The sequence below is a fragment of the Bos indicus genome, chromosome 23 (genome assembly GCF_029378745.1).
Source record: "Bos indicus isolate NIAB-ARS_2022 breed Sahiwal x Tharparkar chromosome 23, NIAB-ARS_B.indTharparkar_mat_pri_1.0, whole genome shotgun sequence".
Lineage (NCBI taxonomy): Eukaryota > Metazoa > Chordata > Mammalia > Artiodactyla > Bovidae > Bos > Bos indicus.
The window spans coordinates 51,174,351-51,190,277 of NC_091782.1; the positions used below are offsets into that span (position 1 = coordinate 51,174,351).

A 15,927-nucleotide genomic window follows, 5' to 3' on the forward strand; every position below is an offset into this window, starting at 1 on the left:
GAGCTGGGAATAGGCAGGCCTGAGCAGGTCACCCTGATGGACGAGAGGACCCCAGGCTCTGGTGACAGGTCCATCCCCCACGATACCCCCGCAGATGGCCACAGGCTGGCGGCCCACCTGTCTGCCTTGGCCACCAAGTCCCAGGGAGCCTCCTGGCCTTCGCTGCAGGCTTCGCTGCAGGTTTCGCTGCAGGTTTCTCAGGCCCTGGATCTCATTTAATGTTCATGGAAAAAGAGCAATTGCCGCTTGTTGGGCCCATATACGTCCTGTTGAAAATGCACACCTTGCTCAAGCAGAAGCAGGAAGTAGTGTGTTCATGCTCTTTGGAAGCCATGTGAGAAGGAAAACACTCCACCCACGGGAGCGGGGACTCCACCCACGGGAGCAGAGACCCTCCCCACGGGCGTAGAGACTCCGCCCATGGGAACGAGGACCCCGCCCACAGAAATAGAGTCTCCGCCCACAGAAGCAGAGACCCCGCCCACATAGAATAGAGTCTCCGCCCACAGTAATAGAGTCTCCGCTCACAGGAGCAAGTCCCCACGGGAGCGGGGACTTCACTCACAGGAGCAAGGTCTCTGCCCGGCCCCCGACAGAAGCGGGCGTCAGTGGACCCTGCAGGCGCCTGTGTCTCTGACATCTCACTTCTTTGGGAAAGTTATCAGAGACGTGGAGGGTCTTTATTTGACAATATGTGTCCCCCACCACGAGTGCAGTGAGCAGCGGGAATCTTGACAGCAGATTACCATGGCTACTGCAGCAAAAATTTTAAAAAGATCCCTCCCATTTAGTTAACTTTTGTAATCCCAAAAGTTAACTAAATGAAATCAACCACATTCATTCCGTTATCTACTCTAGATCTGACATTCAGTAAAAAATAGAACAAAGAAGGAACCAGGGTAAAACAACCTTCTGTCTGGGGACATCAAGTCTGAAATTCCATCAGTCTGGGAAATACTTTAAATGTACAGTTTAGTAAATGGGCGGATTTGTATCCCTGTGACTTGCAGTCATGGCATCTTCAAAAGAGAAATTCAGACGTGGTGCCCTGCACCCTTTCCAGTTGTCTACAGAGTCCTGGTGACTGCTGGGAACGGGTGAAACCTGCACTTTCTCAAAAGCACAGGGTGCATTGGCGCGTCAGAGTTCAGTCTGGCACAGTTGAGTAGAAACAGCCCTGGAAAGGTTTGGGGAGGCCCCAAAGGTGGCTGTGAAGGTTACCTGGGTTCCCGCACAGGTGCGGTTCTCAGAATCTGCCGCACGGCATGGATACTTGGGAGCTCTAAGAGTCTTGGTGCGAGACCTGCCTCCCCACCTGGAAACCTAGCAATTCTTCTTTCAGTCTCTCTGGGTAATTCAAATGTGTTACCGAGTGTGAGAAGCAGGGCCACAGTTAAGAGCTTTTCAAACTTCAATGGGCACACAAAGTTCCCAGGATTGTGTGAAGATGCGGATTCTGATTCAGTTGGTCTGGGGTCGGGCCTCAGAGATGCATTTTAACAAGACCCAGGGATGCTGCCCCGGCCAGAGGACCAGTTTACACGGCGGAACAAGATCAGATCAGATCAGATCAGATCAGTCGCTCAGTCGTGTCCAACTCTTTGCAACCCCATGAATCGAAGCACGCCAGGCCTCCCTGTCCATCACCAACTCCCGGAGTTCACTCAGACTCACGTCCATCAAGTCAGTGATGCCATCCAGCCATCTCATCCTCTGTCGTCCCCTTCTCCTCCTGCCCCCAATCCCTCCCAGCATCAGAGTCTTTTCCAATGAGTCAACTCTTCGCATGAGGTGGCCAAAGTACTGGAGTTTCAGCTTTAGCATCATTCCTTCCAAAGAAATCCCAGGGCTGATCTCCTTCAGAATGGACTGGTTGCATCTCCTTGCAGTCCAAGGGACTCTCAAGAGTCTTCTCCAACACCACAGTTCAAAAGCATCAATTCTTTGGCACTCAGCCAAGTTCTTCACAGTCCAACTCTCACATCCATACATGACCACAGGAAAAACCATAGCCTTGACTAGACGGACCTTTGTTGGCAAAGTAATGTCTCTGCTTTTCAATATGCTATCTAGGTTGGTCATAACTTTCCTTCCAAGAAGTAAGCGTCTTTTAATTTCATGGCTGCAATCACCATCTGTAGTGATTTTGGAGCCCAGAAAAATAAAGTCTGACACTGTTTCCACTGTTTCCCCATCTATTTCCCATGAAGTGGTGGGACCGGATGCCATGATCTTCGTTTTCTGAATGTTGAGCTTTAAGCCAACTTTCTCACTCTCCACTTTCACTTTCATCAAGAGTCTTTTGAGTTCCTCTTCACTGTCTGCCATAAGGGTGGTGTCATCTGCATGTCTGACGTTATTGATATTTCTCCCAGCAATCTTGATTCCAGCTTCTGTTTCTTCCAGTCCAGCGTTTCTCATGATATACTCTGCATATAACTTAAATAAACAGGGTGACAATATGCAGCCTTGACGAACTCCTTTTCCTATTTGGAACCAGCCTGTTGTTCCATGTCCAGTTCTAACTGTTGCTTCCTGACCTGCATACAGATTTCTCAAGAGGCAGATCAGGTGGTCTGGTATTCCCATCTCTTTCAGAATTTTCCACAGTTTATTGTGATCCACACAGTCAAAGGCTTTGGCATAGTCAATAAAGCAGAAATAGATGTTTTTCTGGAACTCTCTTGCTTTTTCCATGATCCAGCAGATGTTGGCAATTTGATCTCTGGTTCCTCTGCCTCTTCTAAAACCAGCTTGAATATCAGGAAGTTCACGGCTCACATATTGCTGAAGCCTGGCTTGGAGAATTTTGAGCATTACTTTTCTAGCGTGTGAGATGAGTGCAATTGTGCGGTAGTTTGAGCATTCTTTGGCATTGCCTTTCTTTGGGATCGGAATGAAAACTGACCTTTTCCAGTCCTGTGGCCAATGCTGAGTTTTCCAAATTTGCTGGCACATTGAGTGCAGCACTTTCACAGCATCATCTTTCAGGATTTGAAATAGCTCAACTGGAATTCCATCACCTCCACTAGCTTTGTTCGTAGTGATGCTTCCTAAGGCCCACTTGACTTCCCATTCCAGGATGTCTGGCTCTAGGTCAGTGATCACACCATCGTGATTATCTGGGTCGTGAAGCTCTTTTTTGTACAGTTCTTCTGTGTATTCTTGCCATCTCTTCTTAATATCTTCTGCTTCTGTTAGGTCCATACCATTTCTGTCCTTTATTGAGTTCATCTTTGCATGAAATGTTCCTTTGGTATCTCTGATTTTCTTGAAGAGATCCCTAGTCTTTCCCATTCTGTTGTTTTCCTCTATTTCTTTGCATTGATCACTGAAGAAGGCTTTCTTATCTCTTCTTGCTATTCTTTGGAACTCTGCATTCAGATTCTTATATCTTTCCTTTTCTCCTTTGCTTTTCGCTTCTCTTCTTTTCACAGCTATTTGTAAGGCCTCCCCAGACAGCCATTTTGCTTTTTTGCATTTCTTTTCCATGGGGATGGTCTTGATCCCTGTCTCCTGTACAATGTCACGAACTTCATTCCATAGTTCATCAGGCACTCTTATCAGATCTAGGCCCTTAAATCTATTTCTCACTTCCACTGTATAATCATAAGGGATTTGATTTAGGTCATACCTGAATGGTCTAGTGGTTTTCCCTACTTTCTTCCACTTAAGTCTGAATTTGGCAATAAGGAGTTCATGGTCTGAGCCACAGTCAGCTCCTGGTCTTGTTTTTGCTGACTGTACAGAGCTTCTACATCTTTCGCTGCAAAGAATATAATCAATCTGATTTCGGTGTTGACCATCTGGTGATCTCCATGTATAGAGTCTTCTCTTGTGTTGTTGGAAGAGGGTGTTTGTTATGACCAGTGCATTTTCTTGGCAAAACTCTATTAGTCTTTGCCCTGCTTCATTCCGTATTCCAAGGCCAAATTTGCCTGTTACTCCAGGTGTTTCTTGACTTCCTACTTTTGCATTCCAGTCCCCTATAATGAAAAGGACATCTTTTTGGGGTGTTAGTTCTAAAAGGTCTTGTAGGTCTTCATAGAACCGTTCAACTTCAGCTTCTTCAGCGTTACTGGTTGGGGCATAGACTTGGATTACTGTGATATTGAATGGTTTGCCTTGGAAACGAACAGAGATCATTCTGTCATTTTTGAAATTGCATCCAAGTACTGCATTTCGGACTCTTTTGTTGACCATGATGGCCACTCCATTTCTTCTGAGGGATTCCTGCCTGCAGTAGTAGATATCATGGTCATCTGAGTTAAATTCACCCATTCCAGTCCATTTCAGTTCGCTGATTCCTAGAATGTTGACATTCAGTCTTCCCATCTCTTGTTTGACCACTTCCAATTTGCCTTGATTCATGGACCTGACATTCCGGGTTCCTATGCAATATTGCTCTTTACAGCATTGGACCTTGCTTCTATCACCAGTCACATCCACAGCTGGGTATTCTTTTTGCTTTGGCTCCATCCCTTCATTCTTTCTGGAGTTATTTCTCCACTGATTTCCAGTAGCATATTGGGCACCTACTGACCTGGGGAGTTTCTCTTTCAGTATCCTATCATTTTGCCTTTTCATACTGTTCATGGGGTTCTCAAGGCAAGAATACTGAAGTGGTTCGCCATTCCCTTCTCCAGTGGACCACATTCTGTCATATCTCTCCACCATGACCCGCCCATCTTGGGTTGCCCCACGGGCATGGCTTAGTTTCATTGAGTTAGACAAGGCTGTGGTCCTAGTGTGATTAGACTGACTAGTTTTCTGTGAGTATGGTTTCAGTGTGTTTGCCCTCTGATGCCCTCTTGCAACACCTACCGTCTTACTTGTGTTTCTCGTACCTTGGGCGTGGGGTGTCTCTTCATGGCTGCTCCAGCAAAGTGCAGCCATTGTTCCTTACCTTGGGCGAGGGGCATCTCCTCACCGCTGCCCTTCCTGACCTTCAACGTGGGATAGCTCCTCTAGGCCCTCCTGTGCCCGCACAGCCACAGCTCCTTGGACGTGGGGTTGGTCCTCCTGAACAACGACTGTCTCTTGTTCTCTTGGCGGAACAAGAGACAGTAGGAAACCAGCACAAATTTCTGTGTGCGGGGGTGACATCATCAAAGCTGAGCTTTGTAAAGATGAACCAAACAGCCCTGGGCATAAGCAGACTCAAAGTGGAGGCAAGGAGTAGGGGATCAGGCTGAGAGGGGGTCAGACAAGTCAGAATGGATCCTCCAGACAAGTCACTCCCTGTCTTACTCATTACCGCCCCGCAGGGGCTGCTGTTCCAGGGTGCACTTGTAAAAAGCTCTACTAGGCACTCAAAGACCACGAAAATCGAGTCTACTTTACTATATTTAAAACAGATTGCCAACAAGGACCTACCGTATAGCACACGGAACGCGGCTCAATAATCTATAATAACCTAAAGGGGAAAAGAATTTGAAAAGAGAATCGATGCTGTACGGGTACTGAATTATCACTGTGCCATACACCTGGAAGTAACACATCATTGTAAACCTAACTATACACCATTATAAAATTAAACTTAAAAAAATCAATTGAATGCTATTAGTAATATCTCATACTTAGGGAAAAAAAACAAAGTGTCTACTTCAGTGCGTGGTCCCTCCCTGAAGTCTGAGGAACTGAAACACAGCATGGGAAGGAGTGCCAGAGTTCTGTAGGCAGACTGTGCTGCCCCACGCCCACCCCTTCCCCATGCCCACCCCTTCCCCTCTCCTTCCAGGCACGTGGGGCACTGCTGTGCCTGCCCTCTTGCAGTGACCATGTGTCTGCAATGTGGACAGGCAGACAGGTGGAGTGAGAAATGCACTCCTGGTAACTGGTGTTTTTTACATTATCTGCCAGTGTAGACTTGACCTGGCTAATCTTGACTGATGAGGGGCTTCACAGGTGGCTCAGTGGTAAAGAAGCCATCTGCCAATGCAGGAGATGTAGGAGGCTTGGGTTCAATCCTTGGGTTGGGACAATCTCCTCCTGCCTGAGAAATCCTACGGACAGAGGAGCCTGGCGGGCTACAGTCCATAGGGCCGCAAAGAGTCGAACAGGACTGAGTGACTCAGCATGCACGCAGTCTCGACTGATACACCGACCGATGGCCATCCTCCCCGGGGGCCAGTCCCAGGAGGCTGGTAGAGGTGACTGGAGGCTCCCAGTGGCTGGTGAGCCTGCTGATGAGCTGCCCGAGTTCCAGTGAGGCTGGGAGTGTGGTCCTGGTGACTCACGTGACCCACAGGGCTTCGGGGGACGCTTCACAAGGCCCACGGCTCAGAAGGGGCTCCTCAGCCCCGGAAGTGCTCCTTGTGAATAAGATGCTTCTGCAGGAAGTGCTCCTGGCCAGGGGCTGTCTCTCCTCCCTCAGCCCCGCATGGTGGCGGGGCAGGCCCAGACACTGTTACTTGGTTTCCACCTCTGCTCTCTGCTCCATCCAGACTCCTTCCAAGCCTCTTTTCCACACCCAGAGTTTTAACTAATCTATTGTTAAGACACAAATCTATTGTTAAGAAGGTTCAAATGATATCAGATGATTTTTTAATTAAAAAAATAAGTGTTGCTTTTAAGCTGAGATGTAGTTTGAGATTCTTCCCCGACCTCTCACTTCACATCCAGCCAAAGACAGTTCAGAGGCCGCCTATGTCACTTGGCCAAGCTTTGCCTGAAATTAGATATTTGAAGGCTGCAAATGAACGTAAATCAGGTCCTGTGTGAACACAGTATGAAAATAATGACCTGAAAGCACTTCAAAGGCCAATCATCAGCTTCCCGCGTATCTCATGGTTTCAAAGGCCAATCATCAGCTTCCCGCGAATCTCATGGTTTCAAAGGCCAATCATCAGCTTCCGTGTATCTCATGGTTTCAAAGGCCAATCATCAGCTTCCCGCGTATCTCACGGTTTGAAAGGCCAATCATCAGCTTCCGTGTATCTCATGGTTTGAAAGGCCAATCATCAGCTTCCGTGTATCTCATGGTTTGAAAGGCCAATCATCAGCTTCCCGTGTATCTCATGGTTTCAAAGGCCAATCATCAGCTTCCCGTGTATCTCCTGGTTTTAAAGGCCAATCATCAGCTTCCCGTGTATCTCATGGTTTGTCTTTGTTTATTGAAAGTCAGACGGCTTCTCAAGTGAATAATAAGCAGTGTCCTACGAAAATACTCAGGAGTAGAAAGAGTACCGCATCGGGTATTCGATAAATATTTTTAAATTCAATTAATGAATAAACAAACCCAGACTTCTCATTTGCAGGACAGACTTCGATGTCTTTTCATTTCTACAGTTTTTGCAACTTGCTTCAGGACTCCCTCTCGCGGGAAATGTGAACCTATTTTGGCTGGAAATTGGAATACTTTACAAAGAATGCTTTTAGTTCTTCCCTCAGACAGCCACCTTTTAACTTTCCACCCATCAGTCAGCTTCCTTCACCTCTCATGAAAGTTTCAAAAAAAAATCTCAAAATTCATTCTAATCAGTCCTCAGTCCAGCTTTTTGTTTAGATATAATCTTGGAATTGTTCTCTGGGTCTAAATTTATAGGCCGAGGGTTTCCCTGATGGCTCAGCAGGTAAAGAATCTGTCTGCAATGCAGGACACACAGGTTCCATCCCTGAGCTGGGAAGAGCCCCTGAAGGGGGAAATGGCAGCCCACTCTGGTGTTCTTGCCTGGAGAATCTCATGGACAGAGGAGCCTGGCGGGCTACAGTCCATGGGGTCAAAAAAACTCAGACACGACTGAGCACTGCATGGTAACAGTAAAAAAGCCTGTGTGTGTGCATGCTAAGTCACTTTAGTCATGTCCAACTCTTTGCAACCCCACGGACTGTGGCTCACCAGGCTCCTCTGTCCTTGGGATTCCCCAGGCAAGAATACTGGAGTCGGTTGCCATGCCCTCCTCCGGGAGATCTTCCCTACCCAGGGATCGAACTCATGTCTCTTATTTCTCCTGCATGGCAGGCAGACTCTTACAGCTGAGCCACCTGGGAAGTCCCAAAATAAAGCCAATGTGAGATTACATTTTTTTCTTTGAGCTAATTGGCATTTTCCAAATTTTGACAATAAATGTGCCACTTTGGCTGACAGGAAAACATGGCATTGATGTACACAGAAGGCAGAGTCCCTTCCCTGTTCACCAGAAACTATCATCACATTGTTAATTGGCTATACAAAATAAAAAGTTCAAAAGAAAAAAATAAAAATAAAATGCATGGCATTAGATGACAACTCAGAAAGTGTCTTTCCTCCCCAAATATTTTTTCCTATTTCTACTGGGCTGAAAAACTCATCTAGGCAGAGACTTATCCCCCAAGAGATTCTAGTCGGTTTTCCTGAAATTTTTATTACCTTCACTGTTTGTTAAGTCGTTGATACCTGTTCTCGATGGTGGGGTAAGTTCTGTCAACAGGGGCTGATCCATTTATATAGGCTGTTTCTGGCAAAGGGAGCCCTAATAAATGAATGTCTTCCACCCTGGGTTTTAAAATTACTGTTTTATTATAAAAATAATATATGCTCATAGTAAAAAAATTAAAATTATACAGAAGGGGGTTATGAACTGAAGAACAGAAGATATCCCCAATCCCAGTGCCCTGCTGCAGAGATAACACTGGGTTGCAGCTACCTTTGTATCTTTTTAGATGTTTTCTAGGCATAGAGAAGTCTATGAAAGTCAAAGTGTGAAAATGTTAGATGCTCAGTCATGTTCAACTCCTTGTGACCCCATGGACTGTAGCCCGCCAGGCTCCTCTGTCCATGGATTTCCCAGGCAAGGATCCTGGAGTGGGCTGCCATTTCCCTCTCCAAGAGAAGTCTATATGTCTATTAAAAACAGAAAAGGGGATAATCATCTACAGAATTATGCAAGACTTGGTTCTTTCAATATATCCTGGTCATCTTTTCTTATTGGTGGACGAAATGATGACTAGTTTCCTCTATAAGTCATCAGTCGTCCATGGAAGAACAGTTTTTGACGTTACATGAAACGGCAATAAACACACAGGCACACATCTTTGAATACCTATATTAGATATTTATGGGACAGATAAAATCTGGATCAAAGGGAGTGTGTATTTTAAATTCTGATAGATATTGTGAAACTGCCTTCCAGAAGAGCTGTACGATTTGCATTTCCACGAATAACACAGCTGAAAGTGCCTATCAGCCCCGTACATTTGACACCATAGACTATTATAAACTTCAGACTAATCTTTGCCAGTTCAACAGATGACAAAGCATAACTTGCAGATATTGACTTGTACTTCTCTAACCGTGAGCGAGGCTGGAACACTTACCCTTGGGGCCATCAGCCACCTTATAAAGACTTTACAGAGCTGAGGCCACTGGCGAGGACTCTCCAGCCACGCGGAGGGGATGTGTTCTCCTGCCCAAACCCGAGAGGTCCCGCTGGAGCCTGTGTCAGACCCCAGAGGTAAGATGCCTCACTCCACCCTCGGTGCCTTCTCCCCGACTGTGCCCCGATGCTGTGGACCCGGAACACGGCTGCACAAACAAGCAGAACACGGTCAGCAGAGCGGGGCGGGGCACTTTGTACACGGCTGAAGATAGCTAGACTAGCCGGAGATACCCAGATGCTGATTCTAGGCACACTAAAAAACGGGCCTTCTTGCAACTTGCTCAGGATAAACGACTCCCCAGAGCACTACCGCTTGTCTGCAGGACCGATGCAAACAGACAAGCCACGTTGCCCGGGAATGTCCTGCTAACAGCCTCACCTCGTCCCGGAAGCAGCGGTTTCCCTTTCCTCCCAGCCTAAAAGCTGAACGACAGGGCCTTGTAAATCATCGGGCTGCTCAGAGATTTGATGAAGGGGCAGACCTGGCGAGGGCTTTCCAAAAGGAAAATAAAATATTTACATCATCTCGCCAGTCACTCTTCAAATGCTGCATTTTTCTCTTTCATCGGTTTTTACCTGACAGCACTTGACAATTGTCTCTGCGACTGTGAAAGCTTCAACCCATTTATCCTGAGAACACTGAAGATGAATGCAGACTGGACTGCTGTGTGGAAGGCTAACAGGCTGTGTGTGAGTGTGTCTAAAGAGTGCAATAGTGACTGACCATTATCACTACAATTTATTTTGCAAAACAGATGAAATACTAATTCTCTGATAGAGGGTTCAACGTGGGGATGGGGTTCAGGAGACATAGTATTGATTAATCTGAGTTTATAAGGATCCTACTTTCTGGTGGCAAAAGAGTGGGGACCATAGGATAAGGCATTGGAATGACCCGACACCCGGGATGGTCAGCAACTAGCTGAGGGGTCTGAGGACAGTATCATCAGCGTGGTTTTGGAACAGCACGTTCTGAACACCTGGACCAGAACTCAAGGCAGGGATGCACAAAAGCCACGCACACACCTCACCCCACAGGTTCACCTGGCACAGATTCGGTATATTGGTACACACACATTTTCACGTCGGCATCTATTACAGTAAACTTGGGAGGCAGTGTATTATAAACATAAGTTAGCATTCCTCTCCTAAGGTTGGTTAGCAGTAAATAGAGTCTACTTTCTAACCTTCAAGCATGACATTTTCGAAGCCTGTTAACTTCTGCAGATAGGTTTTTACCTCCCTCCCAGGTTTTCAAAAAACTTGCTTTCAAAGTGAATTCTGAACATGACTACACAACGCCCAGCTCAGGGTGTGGTGGCAAGTGAGAGCTTAGCTCCCGTTTTTGATGGCTAGAAAAGGAAAGTGGCTAGTTGCTATTTTAAAAGCTGGAGTTGAGATCAGTTTTAAGTGGGATAAAAGGTTCATGGAACCCAAGACAGCTCTCACTAGCAACAGCGAACCTGTGGGGCTTGTGTGGACGCGTCCTGAGGGTCCACTGTGGTCCAGGCACCTCCTTTGGCTGCCCCGGGCCCTCTCAAGTCTTCCCTGGCATCATTTCACCATTTTACATGTGAGGGAGCAGAAAGTGGCCCGACCATCCGCTGAGTGACACGGTGGAGGCTGGATTCTAAGGGTCTTCGATCTAACTAACATCCTTTCTGAATTACAGTCTCCATTCTTCTGGCTCTGTTCTGAAGGTTTTCTCACCTAAAACCCAGGAAAATACTGCCAAGGTAACTAGACTTGACTAGTAAGAGACCCGATGCAACGCGAGCCTTTTCCGGGCATCCTTTGGACGTGGCCTCACTCTGGTGCTGGGGCCCCCACTGAGGCCGGTCTGGGAGAGGGTGCGGCCTCCTGCCCACAGTACAACCCTGCAACTGGAGCCTCAGACACTCTCTCACTTCAGTCCGAATTTAGAAGGAGCTCCCTGGTCCAGAGAGTCTAAACCTGGTCCTCAAACTTTGTTGACGTCGGTCAATTGCTAGGCTGAGTCCAAGTCTTTGTACCCCATGTCCTCAAACTAAGTTCTTCCTTTTCTCTGTGGGGCAGAGTCCACCGAGCTTCTGGAAACGTCTTTCCTTCTGTGGTGCTCACAGATCAAGGTCAGCCACCCTGGGAGGAGAGCCTCCCCATCGCAACAGCGACTTGCAAGATGTGACCGTGAGGCCCGCAGACCCTCAGGGTTACAGTCTGGCTGGCTGTTGGGGGTGGTCAGACAGGGTCCGACAGGACAGTGTGAAGCTGGCCACTGGCTCTGCAGCCCAGATGGGGACCAGGGACGGAGGAGAGGGCAGGAAGCCGAGGTGGGGGGCATCTCAGACCCCTCACCTGACTCCCAAGTAATGAATCTCTTATGCAAAAGCAATTATATCCAGGAGGAAACACATTCTTTCTCTGAACTGGCAGAAATGAAGCAACTATCGATTGGCTTTGTCCCTAAACAACAGGACCACGTTTCCTGCGCCCTCAGCCTCCTTTGGGGGGTGGGTTCTGCCTCGCTCCACCGTGGCCCTGCCTCCACATGGCTGGCTGCGGGCACACGCACGTCTTCTCGGGTCACAGACCTCCCTGAATCCCCCGGGTTCTGGGTGATGCATTCTGAGTTTCTCTACTTCGGGAAGAAAAATTATAAAAGAAGATTGATCTCTGGCTCCACTTAATCTTTTTCTAATTGCTGCAGGAAAGCACACACGAGTCCCCTCGCTGTCCGGAGGCCTGGCAGTCTGAAGGACTGGAAGCTGAATCGAGGACCAGGTGTCAAAGGAACTGCTCTTCGTAGAGTCTTTCCGCCGACCTAACAGACTCTCGCTGGTGAGATGGTACAGATTAGCACCCCCAATGTCCTTCAAATCCATCTACCTCTCCATTCCGTGCGTGTCTCCTTAGGTGATGGTCCTGGGCCTGTTTAATATGGCCTTTGAGAGGGAGAAGGGACTTCCCTCGTGGCTCAAATGGTAAAGAATCCACCTGCAATGCAGGAGTCCTGGATTTGATCCCCTGGAGAAGGAAATGGCAACCCACTCCAGTATTCTTGCCTGGAGAATCCCATGGACGGAGGAGCCTGGTGGGGTACAGTCCATGGGGTCGCAAAGAGTCGGACGTGACTGTGTGACTGACACTTTCGCTTTTTGAGAGGCAGCGAGGACGGAAGCCTGCCGACCTGCAGGGGCCGGGAGGGGAGAGGCTGGTGTCCTGTGTCGGCTTCTCGTGTCCCTCAGTCCAGCCGAGTCTGGTGGAAGCATCTCTGGAAACAAGGCTGGCATCGCTGCCCCTGGAGGGCGGTGGTGATGAAGACAAACCAGCCCCTGAGCTGGCAGGAATCCTTAGAGAACAAAATGCAAACCTAACTTCCGGATCCTCAGGGACTCATGAGATCCACCTTGCTTTGCTCTCCGAGGGGACCCTGCACTGGTTCTGAGTGGCAGTGCCTAGCGAGGCTCCTGATGGGAGGACGGCAGGGCTGGCACGGGCCCAGCGGGGCTATGGGCTGTGTGGGCTCTGCAGCAGAGCTGGCCTCGGGGTGACTCTCTGACGCGTTCCCACACACGCTCGGGGCCGCGACTCCAGACGGGAGAGCTCGCTGCACAGGACGGTGGGTGGAGGGGTGGCACCATCGCCTGTCTGCGCTGAACAGGAAGCTGCTCACCACGCTCTAAAAGGCGGGCGGGGCGGAGCGCAGGAAACGCCATCAGGGAGACAAACCGCGTGCCTGGGGTGGAACTGCTGCTTCAGAGGACCCGTGGACCAGGCTCAGTTCTCCAGCTGCAGGGCAAGGGCTCAGCTGCCCCGAGGCATGCGGGATCTTCCTCTACCAGGGGCTGAACCCACATCACCTGCATTGGAAGGCGGATTCTGAAAGTTCACTGGACGACCAGGGAAGTCCCTCTGGTGACAGATCTGAGGATGAATTCCACCACCCCTTCCTTATATTTCTTTAGGAGTTCACATATTATATAACCACATTTAAAAATGAACACGTGGGCCCAGCCCAGCGTCTGGCATACAGTGAGAGCTCAGTAAACATTCACTGCAGAATTAAAGGACTTCCCAGGTGGCGCTGGTGGTAAAGAACCTGGCCTGCCAATGCAGGAGACATAAACAATTTGGGTTTGATCCCTGGGTCGGGAAGATCCCCTGGAGAAGGGCATGGCAACCCACTCCAGTACTCTTGCCTGGAGAATCCCATGGCTGGAAGAGCCTGGCAGTCTACAGTCCACAGAGTCGCAAAGAGCTGGACGTGGCTGAAGCAACTTAGCATGCGCAGAGAATTTGGGGGGAAAAAAACCCTATCATCTGCCATCAAATTAATCATTTTCACTTCTCCACGCTCCCTCTGTTCCCTTTCAATATGAGTAATATGTTTCTAACACTTGTAACCATAAATAGGTATTAATTTGTTTTCTGCCTTTCACAGCATGTTTCGATGTTGCAACCTAATCTGTGGTGCTTAGTGACTGTGTAATATTCCATCAAGGTGTCTAGTCTTCTCTAAATCAAGGTAGGATTGGGCCTGTTCTTTGAGCAGAATCCAAACCTCGCCAAACACGGTGGTCTGTCTGCAAGCAGCCCGAGCTCTGAAGATCATCTGGGTCGACTACAGCACCCTGTACTGTCCTTGGAAAACTCCAAATCATTTCACTAATTGTCTAGGAAAGGATGACTTCAACCACTGACCAGACGCAAGCAGCCTCAGGAAAAAACCACCGACGGAGGGGACAGGTGGGGGAATCAGAGGAGGGGGCAGAGGGACGGCTGGCATCCACCTGAAAAGACGTTAATACAGGCACCAGCCAGGGGCCAGGGCCTGCTTTCTTTCTCTGATGTCTCGAGAAAACAGTCAGCGGCTCTTAGCAGATGGATCAGGCAGAGTCAGGGGCCGGGCACGTGCCGTGTGTCCTGGGATTTTCCCATCTCGCATTGGTTAAAATGCTTATCAGACGCCGCAACCAGAGAGTGGTTTTCTTCTTTTTCCTCTTTAGATAACTTTTCCTCCCCTATATGCAAGGGAAACACCCACTCACTGAAAATAATCTGGGAAATGGGGAGATGTAGAGAAGAAAGTGAAAACCGCCTGCAGTTCTGAGAGCCTGGACGACACAGCTGCAGTGTCTCGCCACCCGCTTCCGTCCACGTTCACACGCTGCCACCCTCTACACCTATAGTTAGACAGTGAACCTCTTCATCCGTGTCAGTAACGATTCTTTAAGATGTTCTAAATATGTGCAGAATAGTTGGGATTAGAGACGCGTGACTGGTTTGTCCCCTTGTGGGTAACAGGATGCTACCTCACTCAGGGTGCTCCTCAATTCTCTTAGAAGCGACAGTGCCAACGCCTTTGAGTGTTTCTCAGCTACACCCACCAGCACAGACCTGAGACCGCAGAACCACTGGGTCAGGGTGCGGACGCTTACAGGCTGAGCCACAGGGCAGAGTCTCACTCCTGCAGCTCTACACGTGCGCCCAGCCCTGCACCAGCCTCGCTACATCGTTATTGTTTTCATTTATTTTAACTGTGGATGAAAAATGAAATCATTATTTTAAATTGCATTTCGTTGATTGCTGGAGAGGCTGAACTTTTAAATTTTGTTTTCGGGCTATAAGTTTAGATAAACTGCTTAGTGAACTGTTTTCTATCGAACTGTCCATTTTTCTATTAAAGCTCGAGATTTTTTTCACTGATTGCGCCACTATAATCTTACTTCGTGAAAGCTAAAAAACATTTACATACATTTAAAATGCAACTCTGCAAAAGAAAAAAAAAAAAAAAGCTTGGAAACAAGATTAGATGGAAACGCAATAAAACACTCATCGTGTTAGGCATTAGGTGGAAGGAGCACTGGCTGAATCTTCTCAGCACCACGAAGAGAGGACAATAAGCCATGCCCCGGGGGCGCTGTCTGCGGTGACGAAGGCGGTGGACAGGACGAGCATGCGGAGACCGGAGCTCAGGTGTGTGTGGCAGCACAGGGCAGGGGGTCTCTTTATTCTGCTTCACCACGATCCCCACTTCACACTCCCTGGTCCACCCCATCCCGGATACAGACACCCACGAGGCATCCTCCTCTATTTGACCCCGGGGATAAGGAACACGGGCTGGGTGCCTGCATGACTCCGGGTCACTGTTTTATGTATTTCATCGAATAAAATACAACATCGTGTTAATTTCTGCTGTACAGCAAAGCGATTCAGTTTACACACATACATATCCCCTTCCATCTGCTTCTCCTCTCCAGTTCATCACAGGACAGTGAACGCAGCTCCCTGTGCTGCACAGGAGGGCCTTGTTGATCCACCCTACGTGTAACAGTCTGCATCTGCTCAGCCTCAACCCCCACACAACCCCGCCTTTGGTAACCAGCAGTCTGTCCTCTCTCTGTGAGCCCGATTCTGTTCTGTAGATGAACTCACCTCTGCCTTATGTTGGATCCCACACACAAATGGTCGCACGTTGTGCTCGTCCTCCTGCATCCCGCTTCCTTCGCTTTATGATCGTCTCTAGGTGCAGCTGTGCTGCTGCAGACAGTGTTATTTCACTCTCTTTACGGCTAACGGTCCATGTCTG

At 48.5% G+C, this 15,927-nt stretch overlaps 1 protein-coding gene and 1 long non-coding RNA gene across 6 annotated transcripts in view; one reads left to right on the plus strand and one right to left on the minus strand.

Annotated features, from left to right (window-relative positions):
- FARS2 (phenylalanyl-tRNA synthetase 2, mitochondrial) overlaps positions 1 to 15,927 on the minus strand; it is a 305,489-nt gene that overhangs the window by 41,535 nt on the left and 248,027 nt on the right. The gene's annotated exons all lie outside the window — the stretch shown is intronic.
- Positions 9,307 to 14,067, plus strand: LOC139179118 (uncharacterized). Its single transcript, XR_011563525.1, has 3 exons — positions 9,307 to 9,434; positions 12,046 to 12,176; positions 13,780 to 14,067. It is a non-coding gene; the product is annotated as an uncharacterized lncRNA (long non-coding RNA).